This window comes from Salvelinus alpinus, chromosome 12 (assembly GCF_045679555.1).
Source record: "Salvelinus alpinus chromosome 12, SLU_Salpinus.1, whole genome shotgun sequence".
Lineage (NCBI taxonomy): Eukaryota > Metazoa > Chordata > Actinopteri > Salmoniformes > Salmonidae > Salvelinus > Salvelinus alpinus.
This window is the reverse complement of record NC_092097.1, coordinates 50,522,396-50,548,000: the sequence shown is the minus strand read 5'-3', so window position 1 is coordinate 50,548,000 and position 25,605 is coordinate 50,522,396.

Below are 25,605 nucleotides of genomic sequence, written 5' to 3'. Positions count from 1 at the left end.
TAGAGCCATAAAGGAGACTAGTATCTACCACCCTACTACCACTATCAGATTAGAGCCATAAAGGAGAAACCTACCACCCCACTACCACTGTCAGATTAGAGCCATAAAGGAGACTAGACATCTACTACCCCACTACCACTATCAAATTAGAGCCATAAAGGAGACTAGACATCTACCACTATCAGATTAGAGCCATAAAGGAGACTAGACATCTATCACCCCACTACCACTATCAAATTAGAGCCATAAAGGAGACTAGACATCTACTAACCCACTACCACTATCAGATTAGAGCCATAAAGGAGACTAGACATCTACCACCCCACTACCACTTTTAGATTCATAAAGGAGACTAGACATCTACCACCCTACTACCACTATCAGATTAGAGCCATAAAGGAGACTAGACGTCTACCACCCCACTACCACTATCAAATTAGAGCCATAAAGGATACTAGACATCTACCACTATCAGATTAGAGCCATAAAGGAGACTAGACATCTATCACCCCACTACCACTATCAGATTAGAGCCATAAAGGAGACTAGACATCTACCACCCTACTACCACTATCAGATTAGAGCCATAATGGAGACTAGACATCTACCACCCCACTACCACTATCAGATTAGAGCCATAAAGGAGACTCGACATCTACCACCCTACTACCACTATCAGATTAGAGCCATAAAGGAGACTAGACATCTACCACCCCACTACCACTATCAGATTAGAGCCATAAAGGAGACTAGACATCTATCACCCCACTACCACTATCAGATTAGAGCCATAAAGGAGACTCGACATCTACCACCCCACTACCACTATCAGATTAGAGCCATAAAGGAGAAACCTACCACCCCACTACCACTATCAGATTAGAGCCATAAAGGAGAAACCTACCACCCCACTACCACTGTCAGATTAGAGCCATAAAGGAGACTAGACATCTACTACCCCACTACCACTATCAAATTAGAGCCATAAAGGAGACTAGACATCTACCACTATCAGATTAGAGCCATAAAGGAGACTAGACATCTATCACCCCACTACTACTATCAGATTAGAGCCATAAAGGATACTAGACATCTACCATCCCACTACCACTATCAGATTAGAGCCATAAGGGAGACTAGACATCTACCACCCCACTACCACGATCAGATTAGATCCATAATGGAGACTAGACATCTATCACCCCACTACCACTATCAGATTAGAGCCATAAAGGAGACTCGACATCTACCACCCTACTACCACTATCAGATTAGAGCCATAAAGGAGAAACCTACCACCCCACTACCACTATCAGATTAGAGCCATAACGGAGAAACCTACCACCCCACTACCACTATCAGATTAGAGCCATAAAGGAGACTAGACATCTACTACCCCACTACCACTATCAAATTAGAGCCATAAAGGAGACTAGACATCTACCACTATCAGATTAGAGCCATAAAGGAGACTAGACATCTATCACCCCACTACTACTATCAGATTAGAGCCATAAAGGAGACTAGACATCTACCATCCCACTACCACTATCAGATTAGAGCCATAAGGGAGACTAGACATCTACCACCCCACTACCACTATCAGATTAGAGCCATACAGGAGACTAGACATCTACCACCCCATTACCACTATCAGATTAGACCCATAAAGGAGACTAGACATCTACCACCCCTCAACCACTTTCAGATTAGAGCCATAATGGAGACTAGACATCTATCACCCCACTACCACTCTCAGTTTAGAGCCATAAAGGAGACTAGTATCTACCACCCTACTACCACTATCAGATTAGAGCCATAAAGGAGAAACCTACCACCCCACTACCACTGTCAGATTAGAGCCATAAAGGAGACTAGACATCTACTACCCCACTACCACTATCAAATTAGAGCCATAAAGGAGACTAGACATCTACCACTATCAGATTAGAGCCATAAAGGAGACTAGACATCTATCACCCCACTACCACTATCAAATTAGAGCCATAAAGGAGACTAGACATCTACTAACCCACTACCACTATCAGATTAGAGCCATAAAGGAGACTAGACATCTACCACCCCACTACCACTTTTAGATTCATAAAGGAGACTAGACATCTACCACCCTACTACCACTATCAGATTAGAGCCATAAAGGAGACTAGACGTCTACCACCCCACTACCACTATCAAATTAGAGCCATAAAGGATACTAGACATCTACCACTATCAGATTAGAGCCATAAAGGAGACTAGACATCTATCACCCCACTACCACTATCAGATTAGAGCCATAAAGGAGACTAGACATCTACCACCCTACTACCACTATCAGATTAGAGCCATAATGGAGACTAGACATCTACCACCCCACTACCATTATCAGATTAGAGATTTAAGGGAGACTAGACATCTACCATCCCACTACCACTATCAAATTAGAGCCATAAGGGAGACTAGACATCTACCACCCCACTACCACGATCAGATTAGATCCATAATGGAGACTAGACATCTATCACCCCACTACCACTATCAGATTAGAGCCATAAAGGAGACTAGACATCTACCACCCTACTACCACTATCAGATTAGAGCCATAAAGGAGAAACCTACCACCCCACTACCACTATCAGATTAGAGCCATAAAGGAGAAACCTACCACCCCACTACCACTGTCAGATTAGAGCCATAAAGGAGACTAGACATCTACTACCCCACTACCACTATCAGATTAGAGCCATAAAGGAGACTAGACATCTACCACCCTACTACCACTATCAGATTAGAGCCATAATGGAGACTAGACATCTACCACCCCACTACCACTATCAAATTAGAGCCATAAAGGATACTTGACATCGACCACTATCAGATTAGAGCCATAAAGGAGACTAGACATCTATCACCCCACTACCACTATCAGATTAGAGCCATAAAGGAGACTAGACATCTACTAACCCACTACCACTATCAGATTAGAGCCATAATGGAGACTAGACATCTACCACCCCACTACCATTATCAGATTAGAGACTTAAGGGAGACTAGACATCTACCATCCCACTACCACTATCAGATTAGAGCCATAAGAGAGACTAGACATCTACCACCCCACTACCACGATCAGATTAGATCCATAATGGAGACTAGACATCTATCACCCCACTACCACTATCAGATTAGAGCCATAAAGGAGACTCGACATCTACCACCCTACTACCACTATCAGATTAGAGCCATAAAGGAGAAACCTACCACCCCACTACCACTATCAGATTAGAGCCATAAAGGAGAAACCTACCACCCCACTACCACTGTCAGATTAGAGCCATAAAGGAGACTAGACATCTACTACCCCACTACCACTATCAAATTAGAGCCATAAAGGAGACTAGACATCTACCACTATCAGATTAGAGCCATAAAGGAGACTAGACATCTATCACCCCACTACTACTATCAGATTAGAGCCATAAAGGAGACTAGACATCTACCATCCCACTACCACTATCAGATTAGAGCCATAAGGGAGACTAGACATCTACCACCCCACTACCACGATCAGATTAGATCCATAATGGAGACTAGACATCTATCACCCCACTACCACTATCAGATTAGAGCCATAAAGGAGACTCGACATCTACCACCCTACTACCACTATCAGATTAGAGCCATAAAGGAGAAACCTACCACCCCACTACCACTATCAGATTAGAGCCATAACGGAGAAACCTACCACCCCACTACCACTATCAGATTAGAGCCATAAAGGAGACTAGACATCTACTACCCCACTACCACTATCAAATTAGAGCCATAAAGGAGACTAGACATCTACCACTATCAGATTAGAGCCATAAAGGAGACTAGACATCTATCACCCCACTACTACTATCAGATTAGAGCCATAAAGGAGACTAGACATCTACCATCCCACTACCACTATCAGATTAGAGCCATAAGGGAGACTAGACATCTACCACCCCACTACCACTATCAGATTAGAGCCATACAGGAGACTAGACATCTACCACCCCATTACCACTATCAGATTAGACCCATAAAGGAGACTAGACATCTACCACCCCTCAACCACTTTCAGATTAGAGCCATAATGGAGACTAGACATCTATCACCCCACTACCACTATCAGTTTAGAGCCATAAAGGAGACTAGACATCTACCACTATCAGATTAGAGCCATAAAGGAGACTAGACATCTATCACCCCACTACCACTATCAAATTAGAGCCATAAAGGAGACTAGACATATACTAACCCACTACCACTATCAGATTAGAGCCATAAAGGAGACTACACATCTACCACCCCACTACCACTTTTAGATTAGAGCCATAAAGGAGACTAGACATCTACCACCCTACTACCACTATCAGATTAGAGCCATAATGGAGACTAGACATCTACCACCCCACTACCACTATCAAATTAGAGCCATAAAGGATACTTGACATCGACCACTATCAGATTAGAGCCATAAAGGAGACTAGACATCTATCACCCCACTACCACTATCAGATTAGAGCCATAAAGGAGACTAGACATCTACTAACCCACTACCACTATCAGATTAGAGCCATAAAGGAGACTAGACATCTACCACCCCACTACCACTATCAGATTAGAGCCATAAAGGAGACTAGACATCTACCACCCTACTACCACTATCAGATTAGAGCCATAATGGAGACTAGACATCTACCACCCCACTACCATTATCAGATTAGAGACTTAAGGGAGACTAGACATCTACCATCCCACTACCACTATCAGATTAGAGCCATAAGGGAGACTAGACATCTACCACCCCACTACCACGATCAGATTAGATCCATAATGGAGACTAGACATCTATCACCCCACTACCACTATCAGATTAGAGCCATAAAGGAGACTCGACATCTACCACCCTACTACCACTATCAGATTAGAGCCATGAAGGAGAAACCTACCACCCCACTACCACTATCAGATTAGAGCCATAAAGGAGAAACCTACCACCCCACTACCACTGTCAGATTAGAGCCATAAAGGAGACTAGACATCTACTACCCCACTACCACTATCAAATTAGAGCCATAAAGGAGACTAGACATCTACCACTATCAGATTAGAGCCATAAAGGAGACTAGACATCTATCACCCCACTACTACTATCAGATTAGAGCCATAAAGGAGACTAGACATCTACCATCCCACTACCACTATCAGATTAGAGCCATAAGGGAGACTAGACATCTACCACCCCACTACCACTATCAGATTAGAGCCATACAGGAGACTAGACATCTACCACCCCATTACCACTATCAGATTAGACCCATAAAGGAGACTAGACATCTACCACCCCTCTACCACTTTCAGATTAGAGCCATAATGGAGACTAGACATCTATCACCCCACTACCACTCTCAGTTTAGAGCCATAAAGGAGACTAGACATCTACCACCCTACTACCACTATCAGATTAGAGCCATAAAGGAGAAACCTACCACCCCACTACCACTGTCAGATTAGAGCCATAAAGGAGACTAGACATCTACTACCCCACTACCACTATCAAATTAGAGCCATAAAGGAGACTAGACATCTACCACTATCAGATTAGAGCCATAAAGGAGACTAGACATCTATCACCCCACTACCACTATCAAATTAGAGCCATAAAGGAGACTAGACATCTACTAACCCACTACCACTATCAGATTAGAGCCATAAAGGAGACTAGACATCTACCACCCCACTACCACTTTTAGATTCATAAAGGAGACTAGACATCTACCACCCTACTACCACTATCAGATTAGAGCCATAAAGGAGACTAGACGTCTACCACCCCACTACCACTATCAAATTAGAGCCATAAAGGATACTAGACATCTACCACTATCAGATTAGAGCCATAAAGGAGACTAGACATCTATCATCCCACTACCACTATCAGATTAGAGCCATAAAGGAGACTAGACATCTACCACCCTACTACCACTATCAGATTAGAGCCATAATGGAGACTAGACATCTACCACCCCACTACCATTATCAGATTAGAGATTTAAGGGAGACTAGACATCTACCATCCCACTACCACTATCAGATTAGAGCCGTAAGGGAGACTAGACATCTACCACCCCACTACCTCGATCAGATTAGATCCATAATGGAGACTAGACATCTATCACCCCACTACCACTATCAGATTAGAGCCATAAAGGAGACTAGACATCTACCACCCTACTACCACTATCAGATTAGAGCCATAAAGGAGAAACCTACCACCCCACTACCACTATCAGATTAGAGCCATAAAGGAGAAACCTACCACCCCACTACCACTGTCAGATTAGAGCCATAAAGGAGACTAGACATCTACTACCCCACTACCACTATCAGATTAGAGCCATAAAGGAGACTAGACATCTACCACCCTACTACCACTATCAGATTAGAGCCATAATGGAGACTAGACATCTACCACCCCACTACCACTATCAAATTAGAGCCATAAAGGATACTTGACATCGACCACTATCAGATTAGAGCCATAAAGGAGACTAGACATCTATCACCCCACTACCACTATCAGATTAGAGCCATAAAGGAGACTAGACATCTACTAACCCACTACCACTATCAGATTAGAGCCATAAAGGAGACTAGTCATCTACCACCCCACTACCACTATCAGACTAGAGCCATAAAGGAGACTAGACATCTACCACCCTACTACCACTATCAGATTAGAGCCATAATGGAGACTAGACATCTACCACCCCACTACCATTATCAGATTAGAGACTTAAGGGAGACTAGACATCTACCATCCCACTACCACTATCAGATTAGAGCCATAAGAGAGACTAGACATCTACCACCCCACTACCACGATCAGATTAGATCCATAATGGAGACTAGACATCTATCACCCCACTACCACTATCAGATTAGAGCCATAAAGGAGACTCGACATCTACCACCCTACTACCACTATCAGATTAGAGCCATAAAGGAGAAACCTACCACCCCACTACCACTATCAGATTAGAGCCATAAAGGAGAAACCTACCACCCCACTACCACTGTCAGATTAGAGCCATAAAGGAGACTAGACATCTACTACCCCACTACCACTATCAAATTAGAGCCATAAAGGAGACTAGACATCTACCACTATCAGATTAGAGCCATAAAGGAGACTAGACATCTATCACCCCACTACTACTATCAGATTAGAGCCATAAAGGAGACTAGACATCTACCATCCCACTACCACTATCAGATTAGAGCCATAAGGGAGACTAGACATCTACCACCCCACTACCACTATCAGATTAGAGCCATACAGGAGACTAGACATCTACCACCCCATTACCACTATCAGATTAGACCCATAAAGGAGACTAGACATCTACCACCCCTCTACCACTTTCAGATTAGAGCCATAATGGAGACTAGACATCTATCACCCCACTACCACTATCAGTTTAGAGCCATAAAGGAGACTAGACATCTACCACTATCAGATTAGAGCCATAAAGGAGACAAGACATCTATCACCCCACTACCACTATCAAATTAGAGCCATAAAGGAGACTAGACATCTACTAACCCACTACCACTATCAGATTAGAGCCATAAAGGAGACTAGACATCTACCACCCCACTACCCCTTTTAGATTAGAGCCATAAAGGAGACTAGACATCTACCACCCTACTACCACTATCAGATTAGAGCCATAGAGGAGACTAGACGTCTACCACCCCACTACCACTATCAAATTAGAGCCAAAAAGGATACTAGACATCTACCACTATCAGATTAGAGCCATAAAGGAGACTAGACATCTATCACCCCACTACCACTATCAGATTAGAGCCATAAAGGAGACTAGACATCTACCACCCTACTACCACTATCAGATTAGAGCCATAATGGAGACTAGACATCTACCACCCCACTACCACGATCAGATTAGATCCATAGTGGAGACTAGACATCTATCACCCCACTACCACTATCAGATTAGAGCCATAAAGGAGAAACCTACCACCCCACTACCACTATCAGATTAGAGCCATAAAGGAGAAACCTACCACCCCACTACCACTGTCAGATTAGAGCCATAAAGGAGACTAGACATCTACTACCCCACTACCACTATCAAATTAGAGCCATAAAGGAGACTAGACATCTACCACTATCAGATTAGAGCCATAAAGGAGACTAGACATCTATCACCCCACTACCACTATCAAATTAGAGCCATAAAGGAGACTAGACATCTACTAACCCACTACCACTATCAGATTAGAGCCATAAAGGAGACTAGACATCTACCACCCCACTACCACTTTTAGATTAAAGCCATAAAGGAGACTAGACATCTACCACCCTACTACCACTATCAGATTAGAGCCATAATGGAGACTAGACATCTACCACCCCACTACCACTATCAGATTAGAGCCATAAAGGAGACTAGACATCTACCACCCCACTACCACTATCAGATTAGAGCCATAAAGGAGACTAGACGTCTACCACCCCACTACCACTATCAAATTAGAGCCATAAAGGATACTAGACATCTACCACTATCAGATTAGAGCCATAAAGGAGACTAGACATCTATCACCCCATTACCACTATCAGATTAGACCCATAAAGGAGACTAGACATCTACCACCCCTCTACCACTTTCAGATTAGAGCCATAATGGAGACTAGACATCTATCACCCCACTACCACTATCAGTTTAGAGCCATAAAGGAGACTAGACATCTACCACTATCAGATTAGAGCCATAAAGGAGACAAGACATCTATCACCCCACTACCACTATCAAATTAGAGCCATAAAGGAGACTAGACATCTACTAACCCACTACCACTATCAGATTAGAGCCATAAAGGAGACTAGACATCTACCACCCCACTACCCCTTTTAGATTAGAGCCATAAAGGAGACTAGACATCTACCACCCTACTACCACTATCAGATTAGAGCCATAGAGGAGACTAGACATCTACCACCCCACTACCACTATCAGATTAGAGCCATACTAGACATCTACCACTATCAGATTAGAGCCATAAAGGAGACTAGACATCTACCACCCCACTACCACTATCAGATTAGAGCCATAAAGGAGACTAGACATCTACCACCCTACTACCACTATCAGATTAGAGCCATAATGGAGACTAGACATCTACCACCCCACTACCACGATCAGATTAGATCCATAGTGGAGACTAGACATCTATCACCCCACTACCACTATCAGATTAGAGCCATAAAGGAGAAACCTACCACCCCACTACCACTATCAGATTAGAGCCATAAAGGAGAAACCTACCACCCCACTACCACTGTCAGATTAGAGCCATAAAGGAGACTAGACATCTACTACCCCACTACCACTATCAAATTAGAGCCATAAAGGAGACTAGACATCTACCACTATCAGATTAGAGCCATAAAGGAGACTAGACATCTATCACCCCACTACCACTATCAAATTAGAGCCATAAAGGAGACTAGACATCTACTAACCCACTACCACTATCAGATTAGAGCCATAAAGGAGACTAGACATCTACCACCCCACTACCACTTTTAGATTAAAGCCATAAAGGAGACTAGACATCTACCACCCTACTACCACTATCAGATTAGAGCCATAATGGAGACTAGACATCTACCACCCCACTACCACTATCAGATTAGAGCCATAAAGGAGACTAGACATCTACCACCCTACTACCACTATCAGATTAGAGCCATAAAGGAGACTAGACGTCTACCACCCCACTACCACTATCAAATTAGAGCCATAAAGGATACTAGACATCTACCACTATCAGATTAGAGCCATAAAGGAGACTAGACATCTATCACCCCACTACCACTATCAGATTAGAGCCATAAAGGAGACTAGACATCTACCACCCTACTACCACTATCAGATTAGAGCCATAATGGAGACTAGACATCTACCACCCCACTACCATTATCAGATTAGAGATTTAAGGGAGACTAGACATCTACCATCCCACTACCACTATCAGATTAGAGCCATAATGGAGACTAGACATCTATCACCCCACTACCACTATCAGATTAGAGCCATAAAGGAGACTAGACATCTACCACCCTACTACCACTATCAGATTAGAGCCATAAAGGAGAAACCTACCACCCCACTACCACTATCAGATTAGAGCCATAAAGGAGAAACCTACCACCCCACTACCACTGTCAGATTAGAGCCATAAAGGAGACTAGACATCTACTACCCCACTACCACTATCAGATTAGAGCCATAAAGGAGACTAGACATCTACCACCCTACTACCACTATCAGATTAGAGCCATAATGGAGACTAGACATCTACCACCCCACTACCACTATCAAATTAGAGCCATAAAGGATACTTGACATCGACCACTATCAGATTAGAGCCATAAAGGAGACTAGACATCTATCACCCCACTACCACTATCAGATTAGAGCCATAAAGGAGACTAGACATCTACTAACCCACTACCACTATCAGATTAGAGCCATAAAGGAGACTAGTCATCTACCACCCCACTACCACTATCAGATTAGAGCCATAAAGGAGACTAGACATCTACCACCCTACTACCACTATCAGATTAGAGCCATAATGGAGACTAGACATCTACCACCCCACTACCATTATCAGATTAGAGACTTAAGGGAGACTAGACATCTACCATCCCACAACCACTATCAGATTAGAGCCATAAGAGAGACTAGACATCTACCACCCCATTACCACGATCAGATTAGATCCATAATGGAGACTAGACATCTATCACCCCACTACCACTATCAGATTAGAGCCATAAAGGAGACTCGACATCTACCACCCTACTACCACTATCAGATTAGAGCCATAAAGGAGAAACCTACCACCCCACTACCACTATCAGATTAGAGCCATAAAGGAGAAACCTACCACCCCACTACCACTGTCAGATTAGAGCCATAAAGGAGACTAGACATCTACTACCCCACTACCACTATCAAATTAGAGCCATAAAGGAGACTAGACATCTACCACTATCAGATTAGAGCCATAAAGGAGACTAGACATCTATCACCCCACTACTACTATCAGATTAGAGCCATAAAGGAGACTAGACATCTACCATCCCACTACCACTATCAGATTAGAGCCATAAGGGAGACTAGACATCTACCACCCCACTACCACTATCAGATTAGAGCCATACAGGAGACTAGACATCTACCACCCCATTACCACTATCAGATTAGACCCATAAAGGAGACTAGACATCTACCACCCCTCTACCACTTTCAGATTAGAGCCATAATGGAGACTAGACATCTATCACCCCACTACCACTATCAGTTTAGAGCCATAAAGGAGACTAGACATCTACCACTATCAGATTAGAGCCATAAAGGAGACAAGACATCTATCACCCCACTACCACTATCAAATTAGAGCCATAAAGGAGACTAGACATCTACTAACCCACTACCACTATCAGATTAGAGCCATAAAGGAGACTAGACATCTACCACCCCACTACCCCTTTTAGATTAGAGCCATAAAGGAGACTAGACATCTACCACCCTACTACCACTATCAGATTAGAGCCATAGAGGAGACTAGACATCTACCACCCCACTACCACTATCAGATTAGAGCCATAAAGGATACTAGACATCTACCACTATCAGATTAGAGCCATAAAGGAGACTAGACATCTATCACCCCACTACCACTATCAGATTAGAGCCATAAAGGAGACTAGACATCTACCACCCTACTACCACTATCAGATTAGAGCCATAATGGAGACTAGACATCTACCACCCCACTACCACGATCAGATTAGATCCATAGTGGAGACTAGACATCTATCACCCCACTACCACTATCAGATTAGAGCCATAAAGGAGAAACCTACCACCCCACTACCACTATCAGATTAGAGCCATAAAGGAGAAACCTACCACCCCACTACCACTGTCAGATTAGAGCCATAAAGGAGACTAGACATCTACTACCCCACTACCACTATCAAATTAGAGCCATAAAGGAGACTAGACATCTACCACTATCAGATTAGAGCCATAAAGGAGACTAGACATCTATCACCCCACTACCACTATCAAATTAGAGCCATAAAGGAGACTAGACATCTACTACCCCACTACCACTATCAGATTAGAGCCATAAAGGAGACTAGACATCTACCACCCCACTACCACTTTTAGATTAAAGCCATAAAGGAGACTAGACATCTACCACCCTACTACCACTATCAGATTAGAGCCATAAAGGAGACTAGACATCTATCACCCCACTACCACTATCAGATTAGAGCCATAACGGAGACTAGACATCTACTAACCCACTACCACTATCAGATTAGAGCCATAAAGGAGACTAGACATCTACCACCCCACTACCACTATCAGATTAGAGCCATAAAGGAGACTAGACATCTACCACCCTACTACCACTATCAGATTAGAGCCATAATGGAGACTAGACATCTACCACCCCACTACCATTATCAGATTAGAGACTTAAGGGAGACTAGACATCTACCATCCCACTACCACTATCAGATTAGAGCCATAAGGGAGACTAGACATCTACCACCCCACTACCACGATCAGATTAGATCCATAGTGGAGACTAGACATCTATCACCCCACTACCACTATCAGATTAAAGCCATAAAGGAGACTAGACATCTACCACCCTACTACCACTATCAGATTAGAGCCATAAAGGAGAAACCTACCACCCCACTACCACTATCAGATTAGAGCCATAAAGGAGAAACCTACCACCCCACTACCACTGTCAGATTAGAGCCATAAAGGAGACTAGACATCTACCACTATCAGATTAGAGCCTTAAAGGAGACTAGACATCTATCACCCCACTACCACTATCAGATTAGAGCCATAAAGGAGACTAGACATATACTACCCCACTACCACTATCAGATTAGAGCCATAAAGGAGACTAGACATCTACCACCCCACTACCACTATCAGATTAGAGCCATAAAGGAGACTAGACATCTACCACCCTACTACCACTATCAGATTAGAGCCATAATGGAGACTAGACATCTACCACCCCACTACCATTATCAGATTAGAGCCATAAGGGAGACTAGACATCTACCATCCCACTACCACTATCAGATTAGAGCCATAAAGGGAGACTAGACATCTACCACTCTACCACTATGAGATTAGAGCCATAAAGGAGACTAGACATCTACCACCCCATTACCATTATCAGATTAGAGCCATAATGGAGACTAGACATCTACCACACCACTACCATTATCAGATTAGAGCCTTAAGGGAGACTAGACATCTACCATCCCACTACCACTATCAGATTAGAGCCATAAGGGAGACTAGACATCTACCACCCCACTACCACTATCAGATTAGAGCCATAATGGAGACTAGACATCTACCACCCCACAACCATTATCAGATTAGAGCCTTAAGGGAGACTAGACATCTACTAACCCACTACCACTATCAGATTAGAGCCATAAAGGAGACTAGACATCTACCACCCCACTACCACTTTTAGATTAAAGCCATAAAGGAGACTAGACATCTACCACCCTACTACCACTATCAGATTAGAGCCATAAAGGAGACTAGACATCTATCACCCCACTACCACTATCAGATTAGAGCCATAACGGAGACTAGACATCTACTATCCCACTACCACTATCAGATTAGAGCCATAAAGGAGACTAGACATCTACCACCCCACTACCACTATCAGATTAGAGCCATAAAGGAGACTAGACATCTACCACCCTACTACCACTATCAGATTAGAGCCATAATGGAGACTAGACATCTACCACCCCACTACCGTTATCAGATTAGAGACTTAAGGGAGACTAGACATCTACCATCCCACTACCACTATCAGATTAGAGCCATAAGGGAGACTAGACATCTACCACCCCACTACCACGATCAGATTAGATCCATAGTGGAGACTAGACATCTATCACCCCACTACCACTATCAGATTAAAGCCATAAAGGAGACTAGACATCTACCACCCTACTACCACTATCAGATTAGAGCCATAATGGAGACTAGACATCTACCACCCCACTACCACGATCAGATTAGATCCATAGTGGAGACTAGACATCTATCACCCCACTACCACTATCAGATTAGAGCCATAAAGGAGAAACCTACCACCCCACTACCACTATCAGATTAGAGCCATAAAGGAGAAACATACCACCCCACTACCACTGTCAGATTAGAGCCATAAAGGAGACTAGACATCTACTACCCCACTACCACTATCAGATTAGAGCCATAAAGGAGACAAGACATCTATCACCCCACTACCACTATCAATTTAGAGCCATAAAGGAGACTAGACATCTACTAACCCACTACCACTATCAGATTAGAGCCATAAAGGAGACTAGACATCTACCACCCCACTACCCCTTTTAGATTAGAGCCATAAAGGAGACTAGACATCTACCACCCTACTACCACTATCAGATTAGAGCCATAGAGGAGACTAGACGTCTACCACCCCACTACCACTATCAAATTAGAGCCAAAAAGGATACTAGACATCTACCACTATCAGATTAGAGCCATAAAGGAGACTAGACATCTATCACCCCACTACCACTATCAGATTAGAGCCATAAAGGAGACTAGACATCTACCACCCTACTACCACTATCAGATTAGAGCCATAATGGAGACTAGACATCTACCACCCCACTACCACGATCAGATTAGATCCATAGTGGAGACTAGACATCTATCACCCCACTACCACTATCAGATTAGAGCCATAAAGGAGAAACCTACCACCCCACTACCACTATCAGATTAGAGCCATAAAGGAGAAACCTACCACCCCACTACCACTGTCAGATTAGAGCAATAAAGGAGACTAGACATCTACTACCCCACTACCACTATCAAATTAGAGCCATAAAGGAGACTAGACATCTACCACTATCAGATTAGAGCCATAAAGGAGACTAGACATCTATCACCCCACTACCACTATCAAATTAGAGCCATAAAGGAGACTAGACATCTACTACCCCACTACCACTATCAGATTAGAGCCATAAAGGAGACTAGACATCTACCACCCCACTACCACTTTTAGATTAAAGCCATAAAGGAGACTAGACATCTACCACCCTACTACCACTATCAGATTAGAGCCATAAAGGAGACTAGACATCTATCACCCCACTACCACTATCAGATTAGAGCCATAACGGAGACTAGACATCTACTAACCCACTACCACTATCAGATTAGAACCATAAAGGAGACTAGACATCTACCACCCCACTACCACTATCAGATTAGAGCCATAAAGGAGACTAGACATCTACCACCCTACTACCACTATCAGATTAGAGCCATAATGGAGACTAGACATCTACCACCCCACTACCATTATCAGATTAGAGACTTAAGGGAGACTAGACATCTACCATCCCACTACCACTATCAGATTAGAGCCATAAGGGAGACTAGACATCTACCACCCCACTACCACGATCAGATTAGATCCATAGTGGAGACTAGACATCTATCACCCCACTACCACTATCAGATTAAAGCCATAAAGGAGACTAGACATCTACCACCCTACTACCACTATCAGATTAGAGCCATAAAGGAGAAACCTACCACCCCACTACCACTATCAGATTAGAGCCATAAAGGAGAAACCTACCACCCCACTACCACTGCCAGATTAGAGCCATAAAGGAGACTAGACATCTACCACTATCAGATTAGAGCCTTAAAGGAGACTAGACATCTATCACCCCACTACCACTATCAGATTAGAGCCATAAAGGAGACTAGACATATACTACCCCACTACCACTATCAGATTAGAGCCATAAAGGAGACTAGACATCTACCACCCCACTACCACTATCAGATTAGAGCCATAAAGGAGACTAGACATCTACCACCCTACTACCACTATCAGATTAGAGCCATAATGGAGACTAGACATCTACCACCCCACTACCATTATCAGATTAGAGCCATAAGGGAGACTAGACATCTACCATCCCACTACCACTATCAGATTAGAGCCATAAAGGGAGACTAGACATCTACCACTCTACCACTATGAGATTAGAGCCATAAAGGAGACTAGACATCTACCACCCCGTTACCATTATCAGATTAGAGCCATAATGGAGACTAGACATCTACCACACCACTACCATTATCAGATTAGAGCCTTAAGGGAGACTAGACATCTACCATCCCACTACCACTATCAGATTAGAGCCATAAGGGAGACTAGACATCTACCACCCCACTACCACTATCAGATTAGAGCCATAATGGAGACTAGACATCTACCACCCCACAACCATTATCAGATTAGAGCCTTAAGGGAGACTAGACATCTACTAACCCACTACCACTATCAGATTAGAGCCATAAAGGAGACTAGACATCTACCACCCCACTACCACTTTTAGATTAAAGCCATAAAGGAGACTAGACATCTACCACCCTACTACCACTATCAGATTAGAGCCATAAAGGAGACTAGACATCTATCACCCCACTACCACTATCAGATTAGAGCCATAACGGAGACTAGACATCTACTATCCCACTACCACTATCAGATTAGAGCCATAAAGGAGACTAGACATCTACCACCCCACTACCACTATCAGATTAGAGCCATAAAGGAGACTAGACATCTACCACCCTACTACCACTATCAGATTAGAGCCATAATGGAGACTAGACATCTACCACCCCACTACCATTATCAGATTAGAGACTTAAGGGAGACTAGACATCTACCATCCCACTACCACTATCAGATTAGAGCCATAAGGGAGACTAGACATCTACCACCCCACTACCACGATCAGATTAGATCCATAGTGGAGACTAGACATCTATCACCCCACTACCACTATCAGATTAAAGCCATAAAGGAGACTAGACATCTACCACCCTACTACCACTATCAGATTAGAGCCATAATGGAGACTAGACATCTACCACCCCACTACCACGATCAGATTAGATCCATAGTGGAGACTAGACATCTATCACCCCACTACCACTATCAGATTAGAGCCATAAAAGGAGAAACCTACCACCCCACTACCACTATCAGATTAGAGCCATAAAGGAGAAACATACCACCCCACTACCACTGTCAGATTAGAGCCATAAAGGAGACTAGACATCTACTACCCCACTACCACTATCAAATTAGAGCCATAAAGGAGACTAGACATCTACCACTATCAGATTAGAGCCATAAAGGAGACTAGACAGCTATCACCCCACTACCACTATCAAATTAGAGCCATAAAGGAGACTAGACATCTACTAACCCACTACCACTATCAGATTAGAGCCATAAAGGAGACTAGACATCTACCACCCCACTACCACTTTTAGATTAAAGCCATAAAGGAGACTAGACATCTACCACCCTACTACCACTATCAGATTAGAGCCATAATGGAGACTAGACATCTACCACCCCACTACCACTATCAGATTAGAGCCATAAAGGAGACTAGACATCTACCACCCCACTACCACTATCAGATTAGAGCCATAAAGGAGACTAGACGTCTACCACCCCACTACCACTATCAGATTAGAGCCATAAAGGATACTAGACATCTACCACTATCAGATTAGAGCCATAAAGGAGACTAGACATCTACCACCCCACTACCACTATCAGATTAGAGCCATAAAGGAGACTAGACATCTACCACCCTACTACCACTATCAGATTAGAGCCATAATGGAGACTAGACATCTACCACCCCACTACCATTATCAGATTAGAGATTTAAGGGAGACTAGACATCTACCACCCTACTACCACTATCAGATTAGAGCCATAAAGGAGACTAGACATCTACCACCCCACTACCACTTTTAGATTAAAGCCATAAAGGAGACTAGACATCTACCACCCTACTACCACTATCAGATTAGAGCCATAATGGAGACTAGACATCTACCACCCCACTACCACTATCAGATTAGAGCCATAAAGGAGACTAGACATCTACCACCCCACTACCACTATCAGATTAGAGCCATAAAGGAGACTAGACGTCTACCACCCCACTACCACTATCAGATTAGAGCCATAAAGGATACTAGACATCTACCACTATCAGATTAGAGCCATAAAGGAGACTAGACATCTACCACCCCACTACTACTATCAGATTAGAGCCATAAAGGAGACTAGACATCTACCACCCCACTACCACTATCAGATTAGAGCCATAATGGAGACTAGACATCTACCACCCCACTACCATTATCAGATTAGAGATTTAAGGGAGACTAGACATCTACCATCCCACTACCACTATCAGATTAGAGCCATAAAGGAGACTAGACATCTACCACCCCACTACCACGATCAGATTAGAGCCATAAGGGAGACTAGACATCTATCACCCCACTACCACTATCAGATTAGAGCCATAAAGGAGACTAGACATCTACCACCCTACTACCACTATCAGATTAGAGCCATAAAGGAGAAACCTACCACCCCACTACCACTATCAGATTAGAGCCATAAAGGAGAAACCTACCACCCCACTACCACTGTCAGATTAGAGCCATAAAGGAGACTAGACATCTACTACCCCACTACCACTATCAGATTAGAGCCATAAAGGAGACTAGACATCTACCACCCTACTACCACTATCAGATTAGAGCCATAATGGAGACTAGACATCTACCACCCCACTACCACTATCAAATTAGAGCCATAAAGGATACTTGACATCGACCACTATCAGATTAGAGCCATAAAGGAGACTAGACATCTATCACCCCACTACCACTATCAGATTAGAGCCATAAAGGAGACTAGACATCTACTAACCCACTACCACTATCAGATTAGAGCCATAAAGGAGACTAGTCATCTACCACCCTACTACCACTATCAGATTAGAGCCATAATGGAGACTAGACATCTACCACCCCACTACCATTATCAGATTAGAGACTTAAGGGAGACTAGACATCTACCATCCCACTACCACTATCAGATTAGAGCCATAAAGGAGAAACCTACCACCCCACTACCACTATCAGATTAGAGCCATAAAGGAGAAACCTACCACCCCACTACCACTGTCAGATTAGAGCCATAAAGGAGACTAGACATCTACTACCCCACTACCACTATCAGATTAGAGCCATAAAGGAGACTAGACATCTACCACCCTACTACCACTATCAGATTAGAGCCATAATGGAGACTAGACATCTACCACCCCACTACCACTATCAAATTAGAGCCATAAAGGATACTTGACATCGACCACTATCAGATTAGAGCCATAAAGGAGACTAGACATCTATCACCCCACTACCACTATCAGATTAGAGCCATAAAGGAGACTAGACATCTACTAACCCACTACCACTATCAGATTAGAGCCATAAAGGAGACTAGTCATCTACCACCCTACTACCACTATCAGATTAGAGCCATAATGGAGACTAGACATCTACCACCCCACTACCATTATCAGATTAGAGACTTAAGGGAGACTAGACATCTACCATCCCACTACCACTATCAGATTAGAGCCATAAGAGAGACTAGACATCTACCACCCCACTACCACGATCAGATTAGATCCATAATGGAGACTAGACATCTATCACCCCACTACCACTATCAGATTAGAGCCATAAAGGAGACTCGACATCTACCACCCTACTACCACTATCAGATTAGAGCCATAAAGGAGAAACCTACCACCCCACTACCACTATCAGATTAGAGCCATAAAGGAGAAACCTACCACCCCACTACCACTGTCAGATTAGAGCCATAAAGGAGACTAGACATCTACTACCCCACTACCACTATCAAATTAGAGCCATAAAGGAGACTAGACATCTACCACTATCAGATTAGAGCCATAAAGGAGACTAGACATCTATCACCCCACTACTACTATCAGATTAGAGCCATAAAGGAGACTAGACATCTACCATCCCACTACCACTATCAGATTAGAGCCATAAGGGAGACTAGACATCTACCACCCCACTACCACTATCAGATTAGAGCCATACAGGAGACTAGACATCTACCACCCCATTACCACTATCAGATTAGACCCATAAAGGAGACTAGACATCTACCACCCCTCTACCACTTTCAGATTAGAGCCATAATGGAGACTAGACATCTATCACCCCACTACCACTATCAGTTTAGAGCCATAAAGGAGACTAGACATCTACCACTATCAGATTAGAGCCATAAAGGAGACAAGACATCTATCACCCCACTACCACTATCAATTTAGAGCCATAAAGGAGACTAGACATCTACTAACCCACTACCACTATCAGATTAGAGCCATAAAGGAGACTAGACATCTACCACCCCACTACCCCTTTTAGATTAGAGCCATAAAGGAGACTAGACATCTACCACCCTACTACCACTATCAGATTAGAGCCATAGAGGAGACTAGACGTCTACCACCCCACTACCACTATCAAATTAGAGGCAAAAAGGATACTAGACATCTACCACTATCAGATTAGAGCCATAAAGGAGACTAGACATCTATCACCCCACTACCACTATCAGATTAGAGCCATAAAGGAGACTAGACATCTACCACCCTACTACCACTATCAGATTAGAGCCATAATGGAGACTAGACATCTACCACCCCACTACCACGATCAGATTAGATCCATAGTGGAGACTAGACATCTATCACCCCACTACCACTATCAGATTAGAGCCATAAAGGAGAAACCTACCACCCCACTACCACTATCAGATTAGAGCCATAAAGGAGAAACCTACCACCCCACTACCACTGTCAGATTAGAGCCATAAAGGAGACTAGACATCTACTACCCCACTACCACTATCAAATTAGAGCCATAAAGGAGACTAGACATCTACCACTATCAGATTAGAGCCATAAAGGAGACTAGACATCTATCACCCCACTACCACTATCAAATTAGAGCCATAAAGGAGACTAGACATCTACCACCCCACTACCACTTTTAGATTAAAGCCATAAAGGAGACTAGACATCTACCACCCTACTACCACTATCAGATTAGAGCCATAAAGGAGACTAGACATCTATCACCCCACTACCACTATCAGATTAGAGCCATAACGGAGACTAGACATCTACTAACCCACTACCACTATCAGATTAGAGCCATAAAGGAGACTAGACATCTACCACCCCACTACCACTATCAGATTAGAGCGATAAAGGAGACTAGACATCTACCACCCTACTACCACTATCAGATTAGAGCCATAATGGAGACTAGACATCTACCACCCCACTACCATTATCAGATTAGAGACTTAAGGGAGACTAGACATCTACCATCCCACTACCACTATCAGATTAGAGCCATAAGGGAGACTAGACATCTACCACCCCACTACCACGATCAGATTAGATCCATAGTGGAGACTAGACATCTATCACCTCACTACCACTATCAGATTAAAGCCATAAAGGAGACTAGACATCTACCACCCTACTACCACTATCAGATTAGAGCCATAAAGGAGAAACCTACCACCCCACTACCACTATCAGATTAGAGCCATAAAGGAGAAACCTACCACCCCACTACCACTGTCAGATTAGAGCCATAAAGGAGACTAGACATCTACCACTATCAGATTAGAGCCTTAAAGGAGACTAGACATCTATCACCCCACTACCACTATCAGATTAGAGCCATAAAGGAGACTAGACATATACTACCCCACTACCACTATCAGATTAGAGCCATAAAGGAGACTAGACATCTACCACCCCACTACCACTATCAGATTAGAGCCATAAAGGAGACTAGACATCTACCACCCTACTACCACTATCAGATTAGAGCCATAATGGAGACTAGACATCTACCACCCCACTACCATTATCAGATTAGAGCCATAAGGGAGACTAGACATCTACCATCCCACTACCACTATCAGATTAGAGCCATAAAGGGAGACTAGACATCTACCACCCCATTACCATTATCAGATTAGAGCCATAATGGAGACTAGACATCTACCACACCACTACCATTATCAGATTAGAGCCTTAATGGAGACTAGACATCTACCATCCCACTACCACTATCAGATTAGAGCCATAAGGGAGACTAGACATCTACCACCCCACTACCACTATCAGATTAGAGCCATAATGGAGACTAGACATCTACCACCCCACAACCATTATCAGATTAGAGCCTTAAGGGAGACTAGACATCTACCATCCCACTACCACTATCAAATTAGAGCCATAAAGGAGACTAGACATCTACTAACCCACTACCACTATCAGATTAGAGCCATAAAGGAGACTAGACATCTACCACCCCACTACCACTTTTAGATTAAAGCCATAAAGGAGACTAGACATCTACCACCCTACTACCACTATCAGATTAGAGCCATAAAGGAGACTAGACATCTATCACCCCACTACCACTATCAGATTAGAGCCATAACGGAGACTAGACATCTACTAACCCACTACCACTATCAGATTAGAGCCATAAAGGAGACTAGACATCTACCACCCCACTACCACTATCAGATTAGAGCCATAAAGGAGACTAGACATCTACCACCCTACTACCACTATCAGATTAGAGCCATAATGGAGACTAGACATCTACCACCCCACTACCATTATCAGATTAGAGACTTAAGGGAGACTAGACATCTACCATCCCACTACCACTATCAGATTAGAGCCATAAGGGAGACTAGACATCTACCACCCCACTACCACGATCAGATTAGATCCATAGTGGAGACTAGACATCTATCACCCCACTACCACTATCAGATTAAAGCCATAAAGGAGACTAGACATCTACCACCCTACTACCACTATCAGATTAGAGCCATAAAGGAGAAACCTACCACCCCACTACCACTATCAGATTAGAGCCATAAAGGAGAAACCTACCACCCCACTACCACTGTCAGATTAGAGCCATAAAGGAGACTAGACATCTACTACCCCACTACCACTATCAAATTAGAGCCATAAAGGAGACTAGACATCTACCACTATCAGATTAGAGCCTTAAAGGAGACTAGACATCTATCACCCCACTACCACTATCAGATTAGAGCCATAAAGGAGACTAGACATATACTACCCCACTACCACTATCAGATTAGAGCCATAAAGGAGACTAGACATCTACCACCCCACTACCACTATCAGATTAGAGCCATAAAGGAGACTAGACATCTACCACCCTACTACCACTATCAGATTAGAGCCATAATGGAGACTAGACATCTACCACCCCACTACCATTATCAGATTAGAGCCATAAGGGAGACTAGACATCTACCATCCCACTACCACTATCAGATTAGAGCCATAAAGGGAGACTAGACATCTACCACTCTACCACTATGAGATTAGAGCCATAAAGGAGACTAGACATCTACCACCCCATTACCATTATCAGATTAGAGCCATAATGGAGACTAGACATCTACCACACCACTACCATTATCAGATTAGAGCCTTAAGGGAGACTAGACATCTACCATCCCACTACCACTATCAGATTAGAGCCATAAGGGAGACTAGACATCTACCACCCCACTACCACTATCAGATTAGAGCCATAATGGAGACTAGACATCTACCACCCCACTACCATTATCAGATTAGAGCCTTAAGGGAGACTAGACATCTACCATCCCACTACCACTATCAGATTAGAGCCATAAGGGAGACTAGACATCTACCACCCCACTACCACAATCAGATTAGAGCCATAATGGAGACTAGACATCTACCATCCCACTACCACTATCAGATTAGAGCCATAAAGGGAGACTATACATCTACCACCCTACCACTATGAGATTAGAGCCATAAAGGAGACTAGACATCTACCACCCCATTACCACTATCAGATTAGAGCCATAATGGAGACTAGACATCTACCACACCACTACCACTATCAGATTAGAGCCTTAAGGGAGACTAGACATCTACCATCCCACTACCACTATCAGATTAGAGCCATAAGGGAGACTAGACATCTACCACTATCAGATTAGAGCCATAAAGGAGACTAGACGTCTATCACCCCACTACCACTATCAGATTAGAGCCATAAAGGAGACTAGACATCTACTAACCCACTACCACTATCAGATTAGAGCCATAAAGGAGACTAGACATCTATCACCCCACTACCACTATCAGATTAGAGCCATAAAGGAGACTAGACATCTACCACCCTACTACCACTATCAGATTAGAGCCATAAAGGAGAAACCTACCACCCCACTACCACTATCAGATTAGAGCCATAAAGGAGACTAGACATCTACCACTATCAGATTAGAGCCATAAAGGAGAAACCTACCACCCCATTACCACTATCAGATTAGACCCATAAAGGAGCCTAGACATCTACCACCCCTCTACCACTTTCAGATTAGAGCCATAAAGGAGACTAGACATCTACCACCATACTACCACTATCAGATTAGAGCCATAAAGGAGAAACCTACCACCCCACTACCACTATCAGATTAGAGCCATAAAGGAGAAACCTACCACCCCACTACCACTATCAAATTAGAGCCATAAAGGAGACTAGACATCTATTACCCCACTACCACTATCAGATTAGAGCCATAAAGGAGACTAGACATCTACTAACCCACTACCACTATCAGATTAGAGCCATAAAGGAGACTAGACATCTACCACCCCACTACCACTTTTAGATTAGAGCCATAAAGGAGACTAGACATCTACCACCCTACTACCACTATCAGATTAGAGCCATAATGGAGACTAAACATCTACCACCCCACTACCATTATCAGATTAGAGCCTTAAGGGAGACCAGACATCTACCATCCCACTACCACTATCAGATTAGAGCCATAAGGGAGACTAGACATCTACCACCCCACTACCACTATCAGATTAGAGCCATACAGGAGACTAGACGTCTACCACCCCATTACCACTATCAGATTAGAGCCATAAAGGAGTCTAGACATCTACCACCCCACTACCACTATCAGATTAGAGCCATAACAGAGACTAGACATCTACCACCCCACTACCACTATGAGATTAGAGCCATAAAGGAGACTAGACATCTACTACCACTATCAGATTAGAGCCATAAAGGAGAAACCTAACACCCCACTACCACTATCAGATTAGAGCCATAAAGGAGACTAGACATCTACTACCCCACTACCACTATCAAATTAGAGCCATAAAGGAGACTAGACATCTACCACTATCAGATTAGAGCCATAAAGGAGACTAGACATCTATTACCCCACTACCACTATCAGATTAGAGCCATAAAGGAGAGTAGACATCTACTAACCCACTACCACTATCAGATTAGAGCCATAAAGGAGACTAAA